This window comes from Littorina saxatilis, linkage group LG1 (assembly GCF_037325665.1).
Source record: "Littorina saxatilis isolate snail1 linkage group LG1, US_GU_Lsax_2.0, whole genome shotgun sequence".
Lineage (NCBI taxonomy): Eukaryota > Metazoa > Mollusca > Gastropoda > Littorinimorpha > Littorinidae > Littorina > Littorina saxatilis.
Window position 1 is genome coordinate 47,487,082 of NC_090245.1, and position 21,216 is coordinate 47,508,297.

The 21,216-nt window shown below is 42.4% G+C and overlaps 1 protein-coding gene across 7 annotated transcripts in view; it reads left to right on the forward strand.

Moving 5' to 3' along the window:
• The window catches only part of LOC138971708 (uncharacterized), a 75,108-nt gene that overhangs the window by 20,233 nt on the left and 33,659 nt on the right, over positions 1 to 21,216 (forward strand). Inside the window, exons 1-2 of one of the 7 annotated variants that reach the window (XM_070344490.1) lie at positions 10,098 to 10,261; positions 11,241 to 11,499. The exons of 1 other annotated variant lie outside the window; for it this stretch is intronic. The gene's annotated coding sequence lies outside the window, so the exon portion shown is untranslated. Of the gene's footprint in view, positions 1 to 10,097; positions 10,262 to 10,375; positions 10,769 to 11,240; positions 11,500 to 21,216 lie in introns of those variants that run through there. 5 more of the 7 variants (XM_070344514.1, XM_070344497.1, XM_070344505.1 and 2 more) reach the window with 5 other exon arrangements.

The following is a 21,216-nucleotide window of genomic DNA, read 5'->3' on the forward strand; positions in this document are numbered from 1 at the left end:
AAACTTTGGTCACTGTGCCCCCTTGTGGCCATAGAAACTTTGGTCACTGTGCCCCCTCGTGCCCATAGAAACATTGGCCCCTGTGCCCCCTCGTGACCATAAAAACTTTGGTCACTGTGCCCCCTTTTGCCCATAGAACTATTGGCCCCTGTGCCCCCTCGTGCCCATAGAAACTTTGGTCACTGTGCCCCCTCGTGGCCATAGAAACTTTGGTCACTGTGCCCCCTCGTGCCCATAGAAACATTGGCCCCTGTGCCACCTCGTGGTCATAGAAACTTTGGTCACTGTGCCCCCTTTTGCCCATAGAACTATTGGCCCCTGTGCCCCCTCGTGGCCATAGAAACTTTGGTCACTGTGCCCCCTCGTGGCCATAAAAACTTTGGTCACTGTGCCCCCTCGTGGCCATTGAAACATTGGCCCCTGTGCCCCCTCGTGGCCATAGAAACTTTGGTCACTGTGCCCCCTTTTGCCCATAGAACTATTGGCCCCTGTGCCCCCTCGTGGCCATAGAAACTTTGGTCACTGTGCCCCCTCGTGGCCATAGAAACTTTGGTCACTGTGCCCCCTCGTGGCCATAGAAACTTTGGTCACTGTGCCCCCTCGTGCCCATAGAAACATTGGCCCCTGTGCCCCCTCGTGCCCATAGAAACATTGGCTCCTGTGCCCCCTCGTGGCCATAGAAACTGTGGTCACTGTGCCCCCTTTTGCCCATAGAACTATTGGCCCCTGTGCCCCCTCGTGGCCATAGAAACTTTGGTCACTGTGCCCTCTCGTGCCCATAGAAACTTTGGTCACTGTGCCCCCTCGTGGCCATAGAAACATTGGTCACTGTGCCCCCTCGTGGTCATAGAAACTTTGGTCACTGTGCCCCCTCGTGCCCATAGAAACTTTGGTCACTGTGCCCCCTCGTGCCCATAGAAACTTTGGTCACTGTGCCCCCTCGTGGCCATAGAAACTTTGGCCCCTGTGCCACCTCGTGGTCATAGAAACTTTGGTCACTGTGCCCCCTCGTGCCCATAGAAACATTGGCCCCTGTGCCCCCTCGTGGCCATAGAAACTTTGGTCACTGTGCCCCCTTTTGCCCATAGAAACATTGGCCTCTGTGCCCTATTGTGCTCATAGAAATACTTTGTCCTGTGCCCCCTTGTGGCCATAGAAACACCGAGCACTGTTCTACCAGGCCTTCACATCCCTATTGTCACTCCAGCATTGAGGTCGGTCCCGCATGGCCAACTAGGCTGAAGGGACGTCAAGGTCAAACAACCAACCACATCAAGGTTACTGAAGTCTCGGACATCACTGAATGTTGGCTCGACTTAGGTAACAGAAGCGAACAGTCAGCGTTGAACCGTGTGAGCAGGGCCTGCATGACCACAAACAGTGACCGTCCATGACATTGAAAGTCACGCTCACAGCTATGGCGTCACCGGTGTTGACTGCCAGAGAAAGGAAGAGACTGAAGAGAGTGCAAGAGAGTCCAGCGCGGAAAGAAATATGGCGTTGACTATGAAACGCTAAAACTAACTTTTTACCCATTAACTTCTTCCGGTAGTCTTCAATCTACCGGTCGATTAGCAAATCTACCGGATATCACTGAACTCAACAATACCGGTATGGTAAATAACAAAACACCCCATTATTTCAATTTAAGACTCCCGCCTTCGGTATCCGAGTCAAACCCATATCACAGACGACGACCTCTAAATCGCAAGATGCCACAATTTAAAACGGAATTGTATCGATCATCCTTTGTACCATCTGTAACATACATTTGGAACACACTACCAGAATATGGAACAAAAGTGATTCACTGAGTTATTTGAAACGTTTTCTTCCAAGGGACGATGTTGTTCCCCCAGCACACTTTTACGGAGGGACTCGAGACCTAGAAATGTTACATTGTAAACTGAGATTGTCGATAAGCGATTTGAAGCAGCATTTAGTTATTCGTCATTTAAATAACGAAAGTGAATGTGAATGCGGCACTGGTGCAGAAACAGTTGACCACTATGTTTTTGAATGCCCAACTTATTTGCAAGATCTCCAGGATACTCTGTATACGCTTCACAATCGTTTTATTAATATTGTTACATTATTAGAAGGGGATATGTGAACGAAAGTCAGTTTGAAAATATTAATATATGTAAAACCGTTCAGGAATTCATTGTACTGGCCGGTTTGGAAATAATTAGACAAACACAAATTTTCTCTCCCTCTCTCTCTCTCTCTACTGTACCCGGTAAAAAGTCAGTTTGGGCGTTCCATAGTTGACTCCCAGAAAAACAGAAGAAAGCAGAGTGTAACGAAGTCAAACAGGGACATAATTTTAATGGTGTTGACCGGCAGAGAAAAGAAGAGGAGGAGGTATAACTGAGTCCAGCGGGGTAGGCATGAAAGAGATAATCCTGAGTTACGGGATCGCTTTCACTAGGCAGGGCCCCGTGATCTGGGCACCGTGACTTTACCGGGTAGACCTGTACCAACACTTCCCGAAACTCGGACAGGAAAGGGGGTCAGGTCAGTCTCAGTTCAGAGATCTCACACAGCACAAGACATATCGATATAGAGCAAGGCCACAGACAAATGACTGTTTAAGGTCCACACAATGCAAGACATATCGATATAGAGCAAGGCCACAGACACAACACAAGACATATCGATAGAGAGCAAGGCCACAGACAAATGACTGTTTAAGGTCCACACAAGACATATCGATATAGAGCAAGGCCACAGACAAATGACTGTTTAAGGTCCACACAATGCAAGACATATCGATATAGAGCAAGGCCACAGACAAATGACTGTTTAAGGTCCACACAAGACATATCGATATAGAGCAAGGCCACAGACAAATGACTGTTTAAGGTCCACACAAGACATATCGATATAGAGCAAGGCCACAGACAAATGACTGTTTAAGGTCCACACAAGACATATCGATATAGAGCAAGGCCACAGACAAATGACTGTTTAGGGTACACACGAGACATATCGATATAGAGCAAGGCCACAGACAAATGACTGTTTAAGGTCCACACAAGACATATCGATATAGAGCAAGGCCACAGACAAATGACTGTTTAAGGTCCACACAACACAAGACATATCGATATAGAGCAAGGCCACAGACAAATGACTGTTTAAGGTCCACACAACACAAGACATATCGATATAGAGCAAGGCCACAGACAAATGACTGTTTAAGGTCACACAGCACAAGACATATCGATATAGAGCAAGGCCACAGACAAATGACTGTTTAAGGTCCACACAATGCAAGACATATCGATATAGAGCAAGGCCACAGACAAATGACTGTTTAAGGTCCACACAACACAAGACATATCGATATAGAGCAAGGCCACAGACAAATGACTGTTTAAGGTCCACACAACACAAGACATATCGATATAGAGCAAGGCCACAGACAAATGACTGTTTAAGGTCCACACAATGCAATCTATGCGTGGACAATCGTGGCTTGCCTGCTTTTAAATAGATTTATAAAGAAAAGTCAGTGTGAATACATATCAAGAAGCTTAGTGTAAATGAATATATAAAGAAAGGTTTGTGTAAATGAATATATAAAGAAAGGTTTGTGTAAATGAATATTATGAAGAAAGGTTGGTGTAACTGAACATATAACGAAAGCTTAGTGTAAAGGAATATTATGAAGAAAGGTTGGTGTAACTGAACATATAACGAAAGCTTAGTGTAAAGGAATATTTAAACAAAGGTTAGTGTAAAGGAATATTTAAACAAAGGTTAATGTAAAGTAAATGCAGAGTTACCAAGCAACAAAACGGACTCAAAAAGCCAAGCTCAGCCATTCGTTTTCAATGGTGTCTGTGCACCAACTTACACACATTTCAACAACTCACCTGAATGGGAATGTTTATGTGTTAACAACATTGCCAAAAGCTCGTTTATTTCACTTATTCTTGTTTCGGTACAAGTTCAGTGGGAGTTTTAGTTAAAACACGATTATCCTTTTTTTTGTAGTCTCGATGATGACTGGTTTTCAGTTTTTATCTCAGTTTGAGTTTCAGGCCGACATATTGACCAAATGTCAATATCACTTTAATTGGCTTGTTTAATAATATTCTGATAATGTAGGTTCACGTTTCGTATACCTCAACTGCGACTCTGAGAACAGGTAAGAAAAGAAGAATCAATGAAGAAGATTGCCAAATGCCCTCGACTCGTTCTCGTCATCCGGGTTACTGACACAGTCACGTGCATGTCACCCTCACTTTGACCTCGTAGTGCTCTTGTTGTTGTTGGTGTTGGTGTTGGTGTTGGTGTTGTTGTTGTTGTTGTTGTTGTTGTTGTTGTTAAGGACTGACACGACGTCAAGCTGTCGACTGTCACGTGACTGTCTCAGTGCTAAAAGGTATTCTCTCTCTCCAATACATGTAGTTAAAGGCACAGTAAACCTCCCGTAAACCATCACTGAGCTCCCCGGCCCCGAGTCTCTACATACAGTGCAAGCATACTTCCATTTGAACGCTCACCGAACGGGAACAACCTGGCTGCTTTCTGTCGAGAATGAGACATTTTCAAAGAATTTATTTTCGTGGACAATCCGAATCAGGCGCCTCGTTTTGGTGCTAGACCTAACTTTTAAAATGTAAATAATAAATTGACAGCTTGTTGCACAAACATTCTTAAATCATAAAAGAAATCTTTTTTCATCCAGACAAAATCAGTACAATTCGAAGTTTTAAAAGTTTGATAAAACAAAAGCCCGGAAACGAGTCACGCAAACAGTCTTCCTCGTAGCAGACGACGGTTGTGCCTAGCACCCGTTCCTCTGAACAGTCAACTGCCACCGCTCTAGTTCGTGTGAATCGCAGCCGTTTGTTGCGTTTAGATTCAGAGGTACACAATAACGTGCTATTGCAAATAAACTTACAGCGAGTCGCATTGAAATCAAAAACTGACGACTACATTGTGAAAAAAGGAAACTGGATCACACGGGTTCGCGATGGCTCAGGGGTAAGATAAACCACGCAAAAATAACTTCTTTGAAAATTGCTCGCTCTTTACGGAGGGCACCTAGGATGCTCAAAAGCGGTGAATGTGTCAATGAAAGGGTGTTTGTACTGTGTATAAAAGCATGACAGTATTGGTGATGGTTTACGGGAGGCTTACTGTGCATTTAAGTGTTCACCATGTCCAGTGCAAAACACTTACACCCGCCGGTACCATCCTGGAGGAAGGGGTAGGGGGGGGGGGTGGGTGGGCTGGAGGAATGAGGGGGGGGGGGTACAACATTGTGCGTCTGCGATAACAAAGTGCATTTGGGGTACAACTTGTTTTCCCGCTTCAACCCGCGCAGGCTATGTATATTGTGAAAGAAACAATTGAAAGTCAGCAGAGACTTTCTTCCGAGATTTGTTAAAATCTCTTAGCAGAGAAAGAGAAAGAGAAAAAAGTATCCCTTCACAGACAGCCTATTGGGAGCATCAGACCCTCCTCAAGGGGGACCGAGATTTACAATGCAAAGTCCCTTTGTGGGGGACGTATCACAAGGAAATCTAGTCCTGAGGATGACCATTGTTTTTGTACCTAGACCAGACACGTGTTTCGACACTATTGTGTCTCATCAGTGGTCATAATATATATAACCAAATCAAGGAAAAGAAAAGCCAAACAAAGAATGTCAAGTGGCATATATATATATATATATATATATATATATATATATATATATAAAACATCAGAAATTGTGAAAGAAACAATTGAAAGTCAGCAGAGACTTTCTTCCGAGATTTGTTAAAATCTCTTAGCAGAGATAGAGAGAGAAGTAAGTATCCCTTCACAGACAGCCTATTGGGAGCATCAGACCCTCCTAAAGGGGTATATATATGATTTTTGGAGGTCGTAATAGGGGGGTTCCCCTGTATCAGGACGCTTTCCAAACACAGACGTTGTTGAAACAAGTGCAAATATGTCGTAGGCAGGATTTACGGCGCACACAACAGGCGACCTGCTCGTGACCTACTCGCGACCTGCTTGCGGTTGACAATCGATCCGTCCCGTCACTGACGAGCACTATCTCTTCGGTCCTAAATCACGTGGAGAACTCGAGCAGAACGGTCCTTAATCAGGTGCAGATCTGCAGTTTGAACAGAGGACATGTGTGAGACATGTGTGAAATGCAATTGCTGCCACCGTTGGGCTGCGTGGGGCTAGAACAAGTGGGTGTAGGGGTGGACGTAGGGGGTCTCCTTAGTGTTAGCACGTAAACAAGGTTAAGGTTATTTTCGGAGAGACAGCATGCCCCGATCGGCAATTCCACACTTCTGGCACATACAACGGCCACAAAACACTACAACGATCACGATAACAAACAGAATGACACAACGTAGCCCACTCCAACACTTGCACACCAACCTCCTGCAGTCGTTTCTACCATTTTACAAAATAAACATTTAGTTAGATCAGATCTTCGACAGACGCTCTTGTCTTTGTAGTCGGTGTAGGATCCGGTCCGGTCCCCCCTCTGAAGTAGTCCCCCGGAATTCGTGGCAAAAACTGCTCTATAATGGTCCCCCCTTAGACATCCAGCCTCGTTTTCGACTGGTCCCCCTGGGCGATTTTGGTCCCCCCTCCAAAATAGGCCCCCTCTCGAACTGGTCCCCCTCTTTTCTAACCAAGCTGTGTCAGTATTTATTTTAACTTTATTGTTATAGTGTGTGTCAACTCAGTAGAAAACGTGACTCTGGATCTCTCTCACTCTCTCTCTCGCCCCCCACACTTTCTCTCCTCTCCCCATCTCTCAAACACACACACACACATTATGCACGCACGCACGCACGCACGCACGCGTGCACACTCACTCACGCACGCGCGCACGCACGCAAACACACACACACACACACACACACACACACACACACACACACACACACACACACACACACACACACACACACACACCTCTTTCGTTATATGTATAATTATGTTCATTTTTGTACAGAGAATTTATTCAAGATGATCTTGAACTGGGTGAAGGTTACATGGAATGAGAAAACGGTCGCCACGCTTCTTGACACGTCACGTGACTCGTGTCAAACATGCCTATAATTATAAGTACACGACAATTCATTCCGTCAGCCAGTCTTCGTTTTTCATTGACTATCATCATGGACGACACTCTGTAAGACAACGTGTTGAACTATTTGAAAAATGACACTTACCCTCTGACCGCGAAAGGGGAAAACCGTGATGTGACTAAAGTTAAAAAGAGACAGTTGAGAAAGACTGCTGCAAAATACACAATTCGAGAGGATGTGCTCTACCACGACGGAATCCTCGTAGCAAAGAGGAGCCAGGTTCCAGAGATAAAAAAAAAATATTAAAAAAAAATGTTCCTATTATGACAATAAAGTTTTGTAACAATAAAGTTAAAAATAAATACTGACATAGCTCTACATTGGTTAGAAAAGAGGGGGACCAGTTCGAGAGGGGGCCTATTTTGGATGCGAGGGGGGACCAAAATCGCCCAGGGGGACCAGTCGAAAACGAGGCTGGATGTCTAAGGGGGGACCATTTTAGAGCAGTTTTTGCCACGAATTGGTCCCCCGGGGGACTACTTCAGAGGGGGGACCGGACCGGATCCTACACCGGCTCGAGTGAAGCCACGTGAAGAAAGATGAGGCTCGCAACACCCAATGCCTCTACAAGCTGCAAAAAACGAAATTTCAGAAAAGAGGCTTCTGCGTCCTATCGTCGTTAAAGCCAACTCCGCTTCGTGAAAACAGTTCGCCTCATTGTCTCAGATCTGATCAGGCTTTTACATGGGATACGACCATCCCTCCACTTGGTCACATACCAACAATGAACAACCTGGGTGCTACATGGGATAAGACCATCCCTCCACTTAGTCACATACCAACAATGAACAACCTGGGTGCTACATGGGATAAGACCATCCCTCCACTTGGTCACATACCAACAATGAACAGTCTGGGTGCTACATGGGATACGACCATCCCTCCACTTGGTCACATACCAACAATGAACAACCTGGGTGCTACATGGGATAAGACCATCCCTCCACTTGGTCACATACCAACAATGAACAGCCTGGGTGCTACATGGGATACGACCATCCCTCCACTTGGTCACATACCAACAATGAACAGCCTGGGTGCTACATGGGATACGACCATCCCTCCACTTGGTCACATACCAACAATGAACAGCCTGGGTGCTACATGGGATACGACCATCCCTCCACTTGGTCACATACCAACAATGAACAGCCTGGGTGCTACATGGGATACGACCATCCCTCCACTTGGTCACATACCAACAATGAACAGCCTGGGTGCTACATGGGATACGACCATCCCTCCACTTGGTCACATACCAACAATGAACAGTCTGGGTGCTACATGGGATAAGACCATCCCTCCACTTGGTCACATACCAAAACTGAACAGCCTGGGTGCTACATGGGATACGACCATCCCTCCACCTGGTCACATACCAACAATGAACAGCCTGGGTGCTACATGGGATACGACCATCCTTCCACTTGGTCACATACCAACAATGAACAGCCTGGGTGCTACATGGGATACGACCATCCCTCCATTTGGTCACATACCAAAACTGAACAGCCTGGGTGCTACATGGGATACGACCATCCCTCCACTTGGTCACATACCAACAATGAACAGTCTGGGTGCTACATGGGATACGACCATCCCTCCACTTAGTCACATACCAACAATGAACAGTCTGGGTGCTACATGGGATAAGACCATCCCTCCACTTAGTCACATACCAACAATGAACAGCCTGGGTGCTACATGGGGTAAGACCATCCCTCCACTTGGTCACATACCAACAATGAACAACCTGGGTGCTACATGGGATAAGACCATCCCTCCACTTAGTCACATACCAACAATGAACAGTCTGGGTGCTACATGGGATAAGACCATCCCTCCACTTGGTCACATACCAACAATGAACAGTCTGGGTTCTCTTTGTGCAGGGTGTTGGTGAGGTTTTTCAGAATTAATTTTGTTGAAGGCACCGGTGCCTTTTTGGAAAATGTATTCATCAAAAAAATTCCAACTCACCACAAAAATCAGCCAGGGTGTTGATTGTTGGTATGTGACCTAGTAGAGGGGTGGTCTTAATTATCCCACGTAAAAGTCTGACCGGATCTGAGGTTACGGATGGCGTCTTGAAGAACAGAACACAACAGAGGCCTCTTCGTGTCGCCCGCTACCTGCCGAGACACGTGTTTGCCTCAGATGAACCATTTTTATAGAGGGGACAGACAGAAAACTCAACATTTGTATCCTTGGCAAATCATCTATATATACTCACACGTTTAGACCAGCACTTACAAGAACAGGAACACGAGAAGGCTTTTTGTTGCGTGTGTGATGTTTTTTGTGTTGTTGTTTTTTTTGGTTTTTTTTATTGGATCTTTTGTTTATATTTGTCCGGCACGTAACTTTTAAAGTTTTCTTTTTTCTAATATTCTAAAGAAAAGGCGTATACCTCAAACACCACACAAAAAACAAAAAGACTTTCGACGTTACATCATCATCATTTGACTTATTTTGAATACCGTACCCATGCTTTGGTCAAAAGAAACACTTCTACATTGACACATTGTTCCTGCAAGTGGTTCAAACATTGTAGTGTTCTTTTTTACGTTGTACTGACTAAATTCCAGCAAATACAGAAACAGGTTTCATGGAAAAACCTACACATTTATATTTTTTTTAAAGGCCCTCTTTTTGGATACCCAGAGAGAGAGGGAAACAGGTTTTCTAGTTGCCGTTCATTGTATGTATCACATTACAAACAAGGCTGCTCCGCTCTGAATGCGCCACGGTTGAATGGCCGTCTCGTGTTGGTTCAGTAGCGGTGTGTTATTCTCAGAGACGTCGTCAGCTCAAAACTCGCCCACTCTCTGCACTCTGTATGGAAAGCATGTGATTGCACGCTGCACTGATAATAGGTTTGATGCGTCAGGTCACGGGTGTGTGAAGACGAGACTTGTCAATACGATCGACGCGGCGAGTGTACAGTGCACCCGGTTGACAGTTTGTCGGGCGCGAACAACGCAGTTAACTGTCGTCTGCGTAATCAAGCTACATTAAGGTTGCTCATAGAATGTGCCTGTTGTGATTCTGCGACGTCAGATCCTCGGCGTGGTGTTGTGACCAGGGGTTGTGGATTGGTCCGAGTCGTCTCAGTGTTGGTCACGGACAGTGTCGTCACGGTCAGTTTTGGTTTACATAAGTTGTATTCAAGAATTTCAAATAACGATACCGCGAACATGTAATGGAGTCAATGGAGCGTGTTCTTAAAAAAAGCATAAAGTAGGATTTGGCGGACGATTACAATGTACAAAGCTTGAAATAATGTCAAGAAAACGCGGTCAGTGTTCAGTGGGACAGTCGAGAACAAAAGAAGATTTCTTGTTATGTCACTACTCGTTTGATGGACCACAACAGTGATCGGATTACTCTCCCACCGAGTTCTGTCGTTGTATTTCTCATCCAAAATCTTGCGCCAACACTTCCGGGTGGGGTCTCTGTCTCCGTTTTCAACAGTGACGTTTCTTTTTGTATTTCTGTTCTGACATTCCTGATCGACGTTTCCTGGCAGCATTTTTTTTCGAATATTCACCAACGGTTACATTTCTAATCTAAACTCCAAACTCTAAATTCCAAACCAACGATTCGTGTGTGTATTTCTTGCTGAAAATTCGACATCGACGTTTCCGGTGTGTATTTCTTGTCTTACATACTATATTATACAACAACGTGTACATATTGTACTTGTAGTCTAAAATTCTACATGAATGTTCATGTGTGCATTTCTATCCTGCAAATCCAAAGATACCGGCACGGTTGGCCTAGTGGTAAGGCGTCCGCCCCGTGATCGGGAGGTCGTGGGTTCGAACCCCGGCCGGGTCATACCTAAGACTTTCAAATTGGCAATCTAGTGGCTGCTCCGCCTGGCGTCTGGCATTATGGGGTTAGTGCTAGGACTGGTTGATCCGGTGTCAGAATAATGTGACTGGGTGAGACATGAAGCCTGTGCTGCGACTTCTGTCTTGTGTGTGGCGCACGTTAAATGTCAAAGCAGCACCGCCCTGATATGGCCCTTCGTGGTCGGCTGGGCGTTAAGCAAACAAACAAACCAAACTCAGTCGTTAGAAAAAACAACTAAATATGTGTTTATTTGTTTGTCAGAATTATACCGTCAGATGGTGTGGGAACGCCCTCTGGGTGTGAAAATCCAATGAAGACCACGATGATGTCTGTTGGTCTCTGATCCTTCGTCAGAAGCTGTGGACATTTTCCCTGGCTTTGATTACGGTCAACGTTTTGTGTTTGCGACATTATACCTTACGATGATCTCCGTTTTGTGTCAGTGTCCGGATTGTACCTTCATGTGCTTTGAACACCGCCCTCTGTGAATGTATTGCGTCAAGAACGACAACTTGTCAAGGTACGCTAACTCTGTGATGCAAGGCAAGAAAGGTCTTGATAAACTTAACGCTCTTTTCAACCTAGTGCAACATTTGTTTTTAATGTAGTATTGCTTTACTTATTGCTGCTTAGTTCCTTTTAGTCATTCCTAAGACAGTATTTTTTTCTTTTGTCCTCTTCTGTTTCCTTTTTTACATTTAGTCAAGTTTTGACTAAATGTTTTAACGTAGAGGGGGGGATCGAGACGAGGGTCGTGGTGTATGTGCGTGTGTGTGTGTGTGTGTCTGTCTGTCTGTGTGTGACGTGTGTGTAGAGCGATTCAGACTAAACTACTGGACCGATCTTTATGAAATTTGACATGAGAGTTCCTGGGTATGATATCCTCACACGTTTTTTTCATTTTTTTGATAAATGTCTTTTATGACGTCATATCCGGCTTTTCGTGAAAGTTGAGGCGGCACTGTCACGCTCTCATTTTTCAACCAAATTGGTTGAAATTGTGGTCAAGTAATCTTCGACGAAGCCCAGACTTCGGTATTGCATTTCAGCTTGGTGGCTTACAAATTAATTAATGACTTTGGTCATTAAAAATCTGAAAATTGTAAAAAAAATATTTTTTTTATAAAACGATCCAAATTTACGTTCATCTTATTCTCCATCATTTGCTGATTCCAAAAGCATATAAATATGTTATATTTGGATTAACAACAAGCTCTGAAAATTAAATATATAAAAATTATTATCAAAATTTTTTTTTCGAAATCAATTTAAAAACACTTTCATCTTATTCCTTGTCGGTTCCTGATTCCAAAAACATATAGATATGATATGTTTGGATTAAAAACACGCTCAGAAAGTTAAAACGAAGAGAGGTACAGAAAAGCGTGCTATCCTTCTCAGCGCAACGAATACCCCGCTCTTCTTGTCAATTCCACTGGCACTGCCTTTGCCACGGGCGGTGGAGTGACGGTGCTACGAGTATACGGTCTTGCTGCGTTGCGTTGCGTTCAGTTTCATTCTGTGAGTTCGACAGCTACTTGACTAAATGTTGTATTTTCGCCTTACGCGACTTGTTGTTTTTTGTCATTTCCTTTTCCTTTATTCTTCCATGTATTCATTGAACACTGCATTTTCCTCTTTTTTTTTGTCACGTGCCGTCAGAATACCACGAAAACTGTTATATAGGTGGCTGGCCGAGACTATAAATATGTGTGTCTACATGTGTATGCGTCCAATGGTTATAAATTAACAAAGAATTCCAACTTAATGAGATCGGACACCGATTGACCCCAAAAAATAGATGTCGCTTATATTTTGCCAGTGGAATTTTCAGAGTGTGTTGAAAAAAGTGTGACAACAATTACAGAAATCAATCGGACAGACTTTATGATACAGAATGTTGATGCCATAAAATCGCTCGGATGCTCTGGGAAATATGACTATGCGAATCGAGAAACTGATCTAATTTTAGCCTACGAAAACGTCATGTAATTACGCTATTTCAAGCGGAAAGACACGTTTAATAATTCAAACAGGAACACATCATTACAACAAACGAAAACCAGGGATAAACACCACTTCCAAAATAGGTCCTGTGATTGTAATTTACCGGTCAAATACCCTCGTTTATATGATTCTTGGCATGTCATCATATTCCAAATTCTGCATCATAAAGTCTGTCCGACTGATTTTTCTAATTTTGTCACACCTGTTTCAACACACTCTAAAATTACCACAGAGATATTATTTGCAAAATATTAGCGAAGTCGATTTTCGCGGTCAATCGCAGTCGTTTGTTTTTGTTTTTTTAAATAGATCGATACATAAATGTTATTACATGTAGTATAAAGCAACTATAAATTTATCTATAGAAGAAGACGTTTAAAGGAGTGATTTTGGAAAAGTTATCTGGCGAATTGCACTAGCTGTGCTGTAATTTGGATACACTTGCAAAGATTTTCTGGAAAATGCTCCGTAACTATGCTAATTAATTAAAATCGGAATTTAAATCGGTGCGCGATTTTCTTCAGTAAGCTCTCCTGTGTCAAGAGTCATGACTTCTGTGTCGTAGACATGTTTGGATTGAGGATTTCAACTCTGTAATCTAGCGATCGCATGCATGCTGTACGGGGCTAAAACGCATTACACAGCGTAAACAACCACTCTGTCCATTGAAGAATAGACGAACGGCTTCCAAACACAGCATTTACATTTAAATAATAGAAATTTCAAACGCCAATACTAAGGCATTTGTCGTGTGTGTTGTAGGACGGGAATTAAAAGAGAGCGGCAGAAGAAGGCGAAGTATACAAATTACAGTATTAAAAAACAAGTCGCGTAAGGCGAAATTACTACATTTAGTCAAGCTGTGGAACTCACAGAATGAAACTCAGTGAACGCACTGCATTTTTTCACAATGACCGTAGTCCGCCGCTTGTGCATAACGGAGTGAAACTGACGAGCCTGTTCAACGCGGTAGTGGTTTCGCTGTGCTGCATAGCACGCTTTTCTGTACCTCTCTTCGTTTTAACTTTCTGAGCGTGTTTCTTAATCCAAACATATCATATCTATATGTTTTTGGAATCAGGAACCGAGAAGGAATAAGATGAAATTGTTTTCAAATCGATTTTGGAAATTTAATTTTCATCATAATTTTTATATTTTTAATTTTCAGAGCTTGTTTTTAATCCAAATATAACATATTTATATGTTTTTGGAATCAGGAAATGATGTAGAATAAGATGAACGTAAAATTGGATCGTTTTATATAAAATAAAGTATTACAATTTTCAGATTTTTAATGACCAAAGTCATTAATCAATTTTTAAGCCACCAAGCTGAAATGCAATACCGAAGTCCGGCCTTCGTCGAAGATTGCTTTACAAAAATTTCAATCAATTTTATTGAAAAATGAGGGTGTGACATTCCGCCTCAACTTTTACAAAAAGCCGGATATGACGTCATCAAAAGTATTTATCGAAAAAAAGAAAAAAAAGTCCGGGGATATCATACCCAGGAACTCTCATGTACAATTTCATAAAGATCGGTCCAGTAGTTTGGTCTGAATCGCTCTACACACACACACACACACACACACACACACACGCACACACACACACACACACACACACACACATACACACACACACACACACACACACACACACACACACACACACACACATACACCACGACCCTCGTCTCGATTCCCCCTCTATGTTAAAACATTTAGTCAAAACTTGACTAAATGTAAAAATGACCGTGTAGAACAACAATCTTCTCACGTGACCAGAAAATGTGTAAAAATCAAGGTCTGAAAAGGGGGGGAATCTTCTATTAAATGTAAGGTCTTTAAAGGGAGGTTCCACTGTATAGGCTCTGCAACAGGACGCAACTATACAATTGTAAGATTTAGTGCATGTCGATTTCTAAATGTATTCAAATTTTGGGGCCACCGTGTTATTTTTCTCCAAAGGTACGATTATTCTCATTGCTGTCTGCTTTTTTTCGCGCACACAAAGCTGTGAACCAGAATATTCCTCGTTCTTTTCACTGTGAAGATACAAACACGCAAGCAAGAAAAGAGAATATGACAAACAGTGTTTAAAAAATCATGTATCAAGTGTGGTTTCATTTCTTCAGCCGCAATTTGTTTTTCAAGCAGTGCAGATTTAAGGCTGGAGCATACCCCCGAGAACAGGAAGTACTGTTAATAATAATAATGAGGATATTTATAGGGCTTATGGGGCAAATCTTAAAACAGTTCTAAAACTATTTTAATAAAATTCGAAAAATCAATCGGACAGACGTTGTGATACATAACTGAATAGTTATAAGCGCCTCACAAAAACATACATAAATAAAATATTCTGTACACAATTCCAAATAAAAAAATTGTACTTAATTTCGGTCACTCGTCCAATTGAAGTTTGCCAAGAAAAAAAGATACACAGCATTTTAAAGAAGTGATTGATATCAGGTATTTAAGCTCCAAAATCGTATTTTCTTTTCTTTTCAATTTTACTGATTTATTCAGTGATGATTCTTGTGCCAAAAATCTGGCGCCCTATATTCAAGCTTCAAACATTACTTTAGGCCAAACCAAAATATATGTCGGTTGAGGGTAACATGACCAAAAATGATAGGGTCAGTAGGTGGGCTTTTTTCTAATTTTTATTTTTTATTTTTCGTCTCGGTGTGGTTCACAAAATGTACCAGAGGTTGGTTTTTTGTGTGTGTTTTTTTAGAAAAAAAAAGTAGGGACGGCGGGAAAAAATAGGGTCGGTCGGGTTACCCTAAACTAACATATATTTTGTTTGGCCTTTTAAATAAGGGATCAACAACTCCTTTTCTTTTTATTCCTCTACTAGGCTATTCTTTAACTTACATAAAACCGTCTTTTAAAAATATGATGTCATCTTTATTTACTTTTTCTAATGGGTGGATTAAAAGCATGTTTTCTGTCAAAATGGGTAGAGGCTAGGGGTATGAGAAGCACCACAGTTCACAGTTTATTTTGTTAAGGAGAATTCATACTTTTACTGAGGTTAAAGGGATAACTTACCGTGATTGAGTTGAGACAAAGTTTTAGAAATAGTTCATCACTTGTGTATGTTTAATTTCATGTTTGTTTGTCTTCCATGCTTGAAATTGTGTTTTAAAGGTTGGCACGTCTTTTTGTTTTTTTCAATTACTCAGTAAAGGAACAGTTTTTTGTGTTCTATTTTATTCCTCCATTCGCATTTTTCATGCGTGATCATTTCATTACTGATTCATTTTTAAATCTGCGGAAAAAATCTTTCAGTAGTGTTATTAGTGTTCAAGTTTCAATCGTCATCATTGCACGTTAACCTTTATTTATTTTATTTTTTGCTGGCTTGGCACACATTACTTACAGATAAAAAAAATCACTCTCATCGCTTTTGCAAGTGGTAGGCTGTAGCCTTAAAGTGAGAGAGGAGGGGGTCGTTTTTGTGAATAACTACCCCCGGGGTAGTTATTGATACGAGGCGGCCCGTATTGCGTGTCCTACGAGCGTGAGTGTGTGAGATTGTCCTGTTTGGTCACACGAGTGGGTGTGTGTGTATGAGTGTGTGGTTGTGCTGTTTAAATACACGAGTGTGTGTGTACTGATACATGTGCGCGCGCGCGTGCGTGTGTGTGTGTGTGTGTGTGTGTGTGTGGGAGTGATTGTCCTTTATGAATACACTGCAGCTGTTGCAGTTGAAAACGCCGAGTGACTGACAGCTGGCAACCTTACGGTTTAGGCTACTTGTAGCGCGGTCTCTCTACTTCTCCCGGCTTGCCGTGTGTGTGTTTGTGTTTGTGTGTGTGTGTGTGTGTGTGTGTGTGTATGTGTGTGTGTGTGTGTGTGTATGTGTGTGTGGATGTGTGTGTGTGCGTGCGTGCGTGCTTGCGTGCGTGTGTGTGTGTGTGTGTGCGTGCGTATGTGCCTGTGCGTGCGTGTGTTTGTGTGCGCACGCGTGCGTGAACTGTGCTCTCCGCGCTTTACATATTAACTATGAATAAAAACCATACAATTTAAACATCAAATACATATACATTCTAACAAAAATAACGTAACAATAAACTTACAGCAACACATTCTCCCCTTATGAACAATGCCATGCAATTTGCAATAAGCATCAGTAAAATGATACATCTCATGATAAAAGGTAAACTTAAAATGCCGAATTAGGAAAATACTTGCTTGTTAATCATTGTTTTGTTGTTGTTTTTACATTTAGTCAAGTTTTGACTAAATGTTTTAACATAGAGGGGAAATCGAGACGAGGGTCGTGGTGCATGTGTGTGTATTAATCATTTTTTACACGTGCATGAATTATTTATTCCACGTGTGTTAATCATTTATTACACGTCTATTAATCTTTTTTTTACACGTGCAATAAATAATAAATACACGTTTATTAATAATTCATTACACGTGTATTTATCATTTTTTACACGTGTAATGGTTATGAGCCAAACGGCTTTCCATATGTGTGTCTGTGTGTGTGTGTGTGTGTGTGTGTGTCTGTGTGTGTGTGTCTGTGTGTGTGTGCTAGGACCGTGTGCTGGTAACATAGTAACTGAAGCCCACACAAGTGTTGTAGATCTACCGACTACTGACACACAGCACAGTGGAACCCCCTGTTTAAGACCTGCAGAGATCTGAAAAAAAATCAGGTCTTAAAAAAGAAGGAGTCTTGAAATGGGGGTAAAATTAAAGAGGTTATGAACAAAAAATCTCAGAAAAGAGGATCTTAAAATGGAGGAAGTCTCAAATTGGGGGGGGGGGGGGGGGGGGGTCTTCAAAGGGAGGTTCCATTGTCAACGAGAAATGGTGACAGTTGGTCAGGCGTGCGGATGGGGGAGGGATGAGGGATTTGACCAAAACTTAAAACCCAAAAGCTAACAGTCGTGCCAAATTTTGCATGGCCTTACTTATACCTGTTTGAGAGCTGAAGTGAGGGACGGTAACGCGTTGTCGCCCTTTTTGACACAGGAAGACTGGCCGCTTGTACTTTACAGACAATGGTGAGAGCAAGGACATTATGCACGATCAGCACAGAGCTGTGACCTTTAATCCGCTTTTCACGCTGTATGCTTCCTGGCATTTCGTTCGTCTTGAGAACGTCTCATTTTATCACATTATTGTAAAAACAGTGTCTGGGCATTTATGGATGAAAGGAAGAATGTCTCAGTTCATCTTCTTCTTCTTCTGCGTTCGTGGGCTGAAACTCCCACGTACACTCATGTTTTTGCACGAGTGGAATTTTACGTGTATGACCGTTTTTACTCCGCCATTTAGGCAGCCATACGCCGCTTTCGGAGGAAGCATGCTGGGTATTTTCGTGTTTCTATAACCCACCGAACTCTGACATGGATTACAGGATCTTTTACGTGCGCACTTGGTCTTGTGATTGCGTGTACACACGAAGGGGGATAAGCCACTAGCAGGTCTGCACATAAGTTGACCTGGGAGATTGGACAAATCTCCACCTTCACCCACCAGGCGGCCGCGGCCGGGATTCGATCCCTCGACCTTCCGATTAAGAGGCAGACGTCTTATCACCCCGCCACAGCGCCCGTCTGCTCAGTTCATCGAAGGATTGAAAATCTATTGATGAAAGGATTCGGGAATATCAATTCGTTTGTTAAAGTGGCAGGGGATATACATTATCTTTATTTTCAGCGCAAGCTGACGTGACAATTCTTGGGATCTTCAAATTCAAAACTAGGTGGAGAAATACGCCAAAGTGTGTTTAAACTGTCCTTCCTATGCATACGGCAATCCCTCCACTTGTTCACAAACCAAAAGTGAACACCCTTACGGCTTGATACTGTGAGTTGGATTTTTTATGAATTCATTTAAAAAGCTACTGGTATAGCTTTCACGAGTTTGATGCATAAAATATACCCCACTGTGCACCCAGGATGTTTATTTCTGTCATCTGACTCATATAAAAGCCTGGCTACATCTGAAACAGTGAGCGGGGGCCCGGGTAGCTCAGGTGGTAGAGCACTGGACTTGTGATCGAGAGGTCGCTGGTTCGAATCCGGGCCGGGACGGACACGGGTCAACTTTATGTGCAGACCCAGAGACGGTATCCATCTCCCACCCGCGTGTCACCACAATGGCACGTTAAAGATCTTGGTCATTCTACCCGAGTGCAGATGGCTGATACCACCTAAACACGCATACATCAAAAAGCCGTGAGGGCGCAAAACTCGAATCGTATAAACCAATTCATGTCCAATATAGGCTATTAAGACCTGACGGACAATAAGCCCCTTAAAATTTACTAAACAGTGAGCCAAACTGTTTACACGGGAAGGAGTGTGCCTTTAAATGCAGCTGTTTGTGCAACCCACGTTGCGTGTGAAACTTGCGCAGCTGAAGAGTAATTGTTGACATAGGTATCACTTTACGAAATAAGATCGACGGGGGGACGGAGGGAGGGGGTGCGGGGGGGGGGGGGTCCACTCCGCACAAGGGGCAGCTAGACTGCTGATTTGGGGTCACGGTCCTGGTAGAAGGATGGTCTTCGCGCATGTAAAGTACGACGGCTTACTAGCGCCAAAACCACATAATTAAAATTTTCACGAGAAAATGTTTTAAAAATTACGTGAAAATGTTACAAATAAAAGTTATCAATCGAAATCTCTAATTTAACTAATAACGTTAAAAGTTTTAGTTTTGGCTCAACTAATCCGTCTGGAAGTGAGCCAGAACTGAACATTTTTACTGTTTACGTGAAATGTTTATCATCAATTGATCATGTTTAATTATCAAGTGATAATGCTACATTTTCAGGTGTTCATGTCGAAGTATTAGGTGTTCATGTTTAATTATGGTTATTGCCATATAGTAAGCTGAGGACAAAATTGAAAATTATTAATTAGCACTGTCAGTTAACATTATCGCTCTAAAATACTCAGAACACGTTATGATTGAAATGTTCACTTGATATTGGTGACCAAGGTTCTGGCGCTTGTAAGCCGTTGTAGCTGATGGTTTACACGGAAGGGAACGCGTATCAAGAAACATCAACATGAGTGCATCATGAAAGTGTTTGGGAGTGTAAGGCCCGGTGTAACACGAAATTTGTACTTCACAAAAACTTTACTCCGGAGTACAAATTTCGTACGAAATTCTTACTCCCAGTACACCTTTTGTACGAGAAAAGAACTCCCCAAGGTACGAAAAAAATACTCCCTCTACGAAATTTGGACTCACCAAATGTTTACTTCCAGTAAAAATCTCGTACGCGAAAATGGGATGCAGGCGAAGGGATAATGCCAATATGTGACTTGCACAAACAAATGTCGTGCTACCCTCCCTCCACCCCTTCCACCACCAAGACTAACTGGGGACAGGGGAGTAAAAGTTGCGTACACCTGGCGTTGCTCGTGTTAGGGTGGAATAATGTATTCGTTATTTATTCGTCAGGGGAGTAACATTTTCGACCGATAGGTTGACTCGGAGCACACCTGTCGTGGGAAGTTATTTTCTCGTGTTATGGGGGAGTAGTTTTTTCGTAAATGGAGTAAAATTTTCGTACGAAATGTTTACTCCGGAGTAAAAATCTCGTGGGAGTAATTTTCTCGTGTTACACCGGCACTCACCTATGTAACGCCAGCAGGACAGACGACGCACTGCAGATTATTGAGGTGATTCTTTTTTATTTCCCAGCCTGCTACACGTTGCGTGAAAAGAAAACAGGCCAAGTACTCGTCATAATCCCTATCGCAGCATGTAGTGTAGTGGCGACTGCGCAGATGTATTTTGCCCTTAAACATGATAATATACATACAAAAGTTTAAGTTGTGAAGACTATTAATAAATGAAAGTGATAGAAAATAATCTCTGAGGAAAATGATAAAACAAACAGAGAAAAATGATATGAATACAATACAATACAATACAATACAATACAATACAATACAATACAATACAATACAATACAATACAATAATCTTTATTCATCTCTAAAAGAGAAATTACAAGCTTGACTGTGTGTCTGTAAAATCAATCAATTAATCAATCAATCAGCCATGCATGTAGTAACATTCACATCGCATATTCACATCATATCGTTACACGCAAACATTGTACCCACACACTTACTAAAATAAGCCTACAAATAGAAGCAATGCATTGCCTGTTTAAAAATTATATCACATTATCACCTTATCACACTTTAACCACATTATCTTCTCACATTTGTATCCT